Here is a 6726-nt window from a genome sequence, read left to right as displayed (position 1 = left end):
AAGTATGCAATGTGCGATCTCCTCGCCGACTGCACCGGACAGCTGCTGATGAATGGGGTTTTAATATGATACCTTTCCTATAACCTGAACCTTGAATATCACTGAAGTGTATATATAATCATTATATATATATATATATATATATATATATATATATATATATATATATATATATATATATATATAGACTAATAATAAACCAAATACTCTCTGCTCATAAATTACAGTGTAACGGAACCAATATGAATATGAATTATATAAACAACTAAATGTTGTAATGCGAGAGTGTGCGTGCGTATTTTACCGTTGCGATCGCACCACGTGCTGTGTTAGGTGGCGTACGGATCTGTGTTACGTGGCGTACGGATCGCAATCGCACGGCAAAACAATATTAACCAATATACTTTCGTTCATCCAATTATACGACTTCGACAGGTGGTCAAAATTGACTGGAAATGACTTGAAATTAGTGTTATTGATGTTAACAATAATGTAGGGGAGAAAAAAAAAAAGCAAAATTATGTGATTTTAGCAAAAAAAATAAAAAAATACGTATTTTAGAAAAAAAAAATAGGGATCCAAAACCAAAACACGCAAGGGCGGTTTTGACAAAACCAAAACACGGGGGTCAGTGAACATCTCTGATTTTGAGCCCTTTCCAATACAATCAATCCTCCCTCTGTTAGGCTGCCGGTTTGATAGCCATCTTGCAGAACAGATAATAGAGGTCTTCACCTTTAGCAGCCACCTTTCCTGTAGAGCTTAATGCACTCACAGGTACTCGGATGCCCCCAGGACTTTACTCTTTGCGTAGTGCAAGTTCGTATACAACACCGCAGCGGCAGGCCAGAGGAGGCTGAGCAGATGGTAGTGGATGATCAGACATTAGCCGAGGTCAGGGGTCACAAGCAAGGTAGAATGGTCAGATAACACGCCAAGGGTCAGGGTCACAGGCAAAACAGCGGAGTCAAAGATACAGGCCGAAGGGTCAGGGTCACAGGCAAGCAGGCAAGGTCCAAGGTACAGGCAGAGGGTCAAAACAGTAAATCAGCAAATTCAGGAATCCAGAGCAGGTCAGCAACAGTGCAGACTGAACGCTATAACCAGCAGGGAGGCCAAGTCCTCCCTGCCTTCAATACTAGTACTGACCAATCAGGGCTTTGCCCTGTAACAATTCTCAGGGGCAGATTAATTAATGTACAGGTTCATCAATCAGCCTGCAGGCTGTATAATCCTTAGCGCACGCGCTCGGCTGCCCTGTGTTGCTGGGGCGTGCTAATAGAATGCCCGACCGTTGCCAGGGCAACGGCCGGGGCCCGAGAAACAGGAAGGGATGTTGCGGTCATTATGGAGAGAGCCGGGACACCAGAACCAGCCGGAAGAGAGTCGAGGCGATGCCCCCCTCCCCTGAGGAGGGGCTAAGGAACCGCAACACGCTGGCTTTCTAGGGAATTATTTAAAGAATCACTTAATAAGTCTATCTGCATGTAGACACCCAAGAGCGTTCCTCCAAGCCACGGCCCTTCCATTGAACTAAAAAGTGAATTTGCCCTTGGACTTTCTTCAAATCCAGTATTTTTTGTATCAAAAATTCCCTGTGTCCTTCCACATTAACCGAATGAGACTTCCGAGGCTGAACAAGTTTGAATTTACTAGAAAAAAATTACAGCTTTAAGCAAAGAACAATGGAATGTGTTCGGAATTTTCAAAGAGAGCGGGATTTTCAACCTAAAGGCCACAGGATTCACTTGCTTGATGATGGAAAAGGGACCAATAAATCTAGGGCCGAGCTTTTTACATGGTTGTCTGAGCCTGATATTACGAGTGGAGAGCCAAACTTTCTGACCCACTTTGAAAGAGCAGCTCCTACGGTGTTGATCCACAAATTTTTGCAGTGAACTTTCTTCCAGATGTTCTTCAGAGTAGAAGCTGTAGAGTGTATGCAAAGGAGCCCAGAAGGGTTAAGCAAAGCCAATGAGTTCGATCTAGGATGGTAACCAAGACTGCAATAGAACGGAAAGGTACAGGTGGATGAATGTCAAGAATTGCTGTATGCGAACTCTGTCCATGGTAACAGAGCTGACCAGTTGTTGTGAAATTCAGAAGTGTATAATCGTAAAAATTGTTCTAGGGACTGATTATCCCTTTCAGTTTGTCCATTGGATTGTGGATAGTATGCTGAGGAGAGGCTGATGTTCGGCGTGGAAGATAATTGAAGGTGGCATAATTGACAGAGGTTTCGGAACTGGTGCATGCTGAGAAACAAAACTTCTAGATAAAGCATCAGCCTTGGTGTTCTTAGATACCGGTCTATAACGAATAACAAAATGAAAGCGGGTAAAGAACAATGACCAACGGGCCTGCCTTTGATTCAGTCGTTTTGCTGATTCAATGTACTAATGTCTATGGTGAGTGATGACTGAGATGACATGGATGGCTCCCTTCCAGCCAGTGACGCCATTCTTCGAAGGCCCATTTGATGGCTAAGAGTTCCCGATTGCCAACGTCTTATTTGGACTCTGCAGCAGAAAACTTGTGGGAGAAGAAGGCGCAAGGGAACAGTCTGTGATTACCAGGATCTTTTTGAAAGAGCACAGCACCCGCACCAATGTCAGAGGCATCAACTTCCAGAATGAAGGGCAGGATTAGGATGTTAGTACTAGGGTGGCGATAAATGCCTTTTTTAGCACCCCAAAGGAATTAATGGCTTCTGAGGACCAACTACCAGGATCTGCCCCCTTTCGGGTTGGGGCAACAATGGGAGCCACCAAATTGGAAAAACCTTGAATAAATCTTCGGTAGTAATTGGCAAAGCCTAAAATCCTTTGTACAGCTTCCAGGCTAACGGGGCGCACTCAATCCAGAATAGCTTGAACTTTATTTGGGTCCATAGAAAAACCGCTAGAGGATATTTTATATCCCAGGAATGATACGCTCCGAACTTCAAATTTTTCAAGCTAGGCAAACAAATGATGGTCCCGTAATTTATGGAGTACTTGTTAAACATGGAGCCGGTGCTGAGGCAGTGAATGGGAATATATTAAGATGTCATCCAAGTACACAACAACAAACTGATCCAGGAATTTCCGGAGAACTTCATTAATGAGGTCTTTGAAGACTGCTGGTGCGTTACAGAGACCGAATGGCATAACCTTCACATTCATAGCGGCCGTAATGAATATTGAAAGCCGTTTTCTACTCATCTCCTTCTCTGATGTGGATGAGATTGTATGCTCAGCGAAGGTCAATTTTAGTGAAGATATGAGCACCTCTAAGTTGGTCAAACAGAACTGAGATGAGGGGAAGTGGGTAGATGTTTTAAATAGTGATTTTGCTAAGACCCCTGAAATCTTTGTCTCCATCCTTCTTGGAGACAAAGAAACAGCCAGCTCCCACAGGAGATTTGAAAGGCCTAATAAAGCCTTTTAGTAATTTTTCCTCAATGTATTCCTGCATGGCCTTGGTTTCAGGACCGGAGAGTAAACACAGTCTTTCCTTGTATAATTTAGAGCCCGGAAGTAATTCAATGGCACAATCGAAATTCCGATGTGGAGGCAGCGTGTCCGCCGCTTATTTTTTTTTTAGAGAATACGTCCCAGAATTCCCAGTACTGAGGGGGAAGTAATTCAGAAGCAGGCTGTAGCATCCGAAGAGGCAAGCTCAAACAAGTCTGAGAACACGAGGGACTCCACTGAGTAATCTCTCCTTGTGCTCAGTCGATTACTGGATGCCCCAATATCACCAGTACAGATGGGTAATTAATAAGGTAGAAAGCCAGAGTTTCCAAATGGAGGGTTCCCACTGTCAGGCATAACGGTGGAGTTTCATGCAAAACCTTACCACCTGGGAGTGATCCTCCATCCACATACAGTAATAACCGTACTGATACTCTGGAAGCGAATTCCTAAAGACTTAGCGAATCCAATGTCCAGAAAATTTCCAGCGGCACCACTGTCAATAAAGGCGGAGATGTCAACAGAATAAGCACCATAAGTGATGTGCGTGGGAACCAACACTGCATTTTTAGAGGAGATAATCTGCAGACCTAGGTGAACCTCCTCTTTCTCTCCTAGGCCAAATCTTTTCCTGATTTGTTAGGGCAGGAACAAGAAAAATGTCCTTTGATGCCACAGTAAAGGCACAGACCTTGAGTTCGTCTTCTGTTTTTGTCTTCTGTAGAGAGACAGTAGGCTCCTAGTTGCATGGGTTCCTCCGAATCCAATGATGCAGAAGCAAAGGCAGATGGCGAACAGGACAGTGCCTCTTTCTCTATCTTCCTCTCTTTAATCCGTCTGTCGATTTTAATGGCGAGCTGCATAAGACTTTCCAACAATGTTGGTGAGGGATACTGTACCAAAGCATCCTTGATCTGCTGTGACAGACCTAAGCGAAATTGATCGCGTAATGCAGGATCGTTCCATTCGCTGTTGGTAGACCATCACCTGAACTCGGCACAGTATTCCTCAGCAGAGCGCCGACCCTGTTTCAGGGCCCTAAGATGAGCCTCGGCTGAAGCCACCCGATCTGGATTGTCATAAATCAGGCCTAAGGCATTAAAGAATGCATTAACGTAGTGTAATGAAGGGCTTGCAGGTTCTAGACTGGGGGAAACCTTGGAGAAGGGATATAATGATACCGACCATTTGCTTCTCCGACCCATAGGAACGGGGTTTTAGTCGGAAATAAAGCTTACAGCTTTCTTTGAAGTTGCGGAATAAGGCTCTCTCCCCTGAGAAACGGTCTGGCAGGTTCAAGAACAGGTGTGCTTTGACATGAAGATTGCCCTTAATTGAAAAAAAAATAGCCCCAGGGCATTGTTCCCCCTTCACCAAACTTTACGGGTGGCTTTTGGGTAGGGAGCGTTCTCCTGGCATCTGCCAAACCCAGATTCATCCATTAGACTGCCAGATAGTGAAGCGTGATTTGTCCCTCCAGGAGGACTGGTTTCCACTGCTCCAAAGTCCAATGGCAGTGCACTTAACACCACTCCAGTTGACATCTGGCATTGCACTAGGTGATTTATGGCTTGTGAGTGGCTGCTTTGTCATGGAGACCCAATCGATGAAGCTCCCCACGAACAGTTCTTGTTCCGACGTTGCTTCCAGAGGCTGTTAGGAACTCGCTAGTGTTGCAACTAAGTACAGAAGATTTTTATGCCTTATGGTCCCATTCTGTGAGGTTATCAGGCCTTCCATATTCGCGGCTGAGCGGTTGTTGAGCCTACACATTTTCACTTCACAGTAACAGCACTTACATTGCCCTGGGGCAGCTCTAGTAGGGCGGAAATTTGGTGAATTGACTTGTTAGTGAGGTGGCATCCTATGATAGCGCCACGTTGAAAGTCACTGAGCTCTTCAGTGCGACCCATTCTACTGCTAATGTTTAATCATGGAGATTGCATCGGTGTATGCCTGATCTTGTGCACTCGTTAGCAATGGGTGTGGCTGAAATTACCACACACAAACACACTAATAAGAAGGAATATCAACATACTTTTGGCCATTAGTGTATTTGCATATATTAACAAGAATAACATAAACAGTTACAATGATAATAGTCAGGGGAGGGCTGGCAAATTTTAGTTTGGCAAGACTTGACTTAGCAGCTTATAAGGAACATTTTAAAAGATAAAAAATGCAAGTGGCCCAGTGACCCAGACCAAGGTAGCCCACTATTGGACCGGCCCGAGGTGCAGAGGCCTTCCCCCCCCCAGCTCCCCTGCCCCTAATAAAAGTCCTAGAAACAATCAAAAGTTAGCGCCCCCCTGTAGCCAAACTAATTGATACTGCGGAACACTCGCTTGCCTAGTGATAACTTTTGAATAAATCATAACAGAGACATGGGAATACAATTATATGCCATATGTAGAGATATACACAACATAATAATACTTTTTTTTTTTAAAGTATAAATCTTTGACCTATGAAGCAGCATCGTCAATTTCATCATTTTCACAGAATAATACAATTTAAATAAAAACTACTTTGAGGAGTTAACATTATTAAAGATTCAGCCACGAGAGCACTGTTACTGGCTTGTGTTTTTAATCCACTGGTTTATTCAATGGTTTCTGGGCCGCTTTGCTGTGAACAGCAGCAAGGCACGGCCACCTGGGACTCTTGTCTCATAGTGATTTGATCCTCTGAATTCACAGTCACTTCTGAGAGCTGAGCCAGCAAAAGTCTAGGACTAACACAGTGGTTAGATGCACTGACTGAATAGCAATGACACACTGGAGACCCGGATTTAAAAATCAGCAGCAGATCCTTGGAGAAGTCACTCTCTGGCTTCCAAAAACTAGGTTAAGCAGGAAAACTGTGCTTGAAAAATGCTGTGTACAACACAGTCAATTTGTAAGCATTATATGCAGAATAATAATAATCCTAATAATGGTACTAAGGTGGCTGAATCAGCAGAAAGGTTGAAAGGAACAGCCAGCACCTGAGCACACAGCGTTTATCGCTCTGTATGAAATGATAAAACAAAAGTCATAAAGCAATGGTTTGGAATGAGGCATAAGACCTATGAAACAAAATGTTTGTGATTGTTTATATGTACTAATATATATATTGGCCCATTTTTAAAGTAGAAGACAATGGACTATGGTTTATAATAACCAGGGGCCTGATTCCTTAAGGATCTTAACTTGAGAAACTTCTTATTTCAGTCTCCTAGACAAAACCATGGTACAATGCAAGGGGTGCAAATTAGTATTCTGTTTTGTAC

This window comes from Mixophyes fleayi, chromosome 4 (genome assembly GCF_038048845.1).
Source record: "Mixophyes fleayi isolate aMixFle1 chromosome 4, aMixFle1.hap1, whole genome shotgun sequence".
NCBI classification, from domain to species: domain Eukaryota; kingdom Metazoa; phylum Chordata; class Amphibia; order Anura; family Limnodynastidae; genus Mixophyes; species Mixophyes fleayi.
This window is presented reverse-complemented; position numbering follows the sequence as displayed.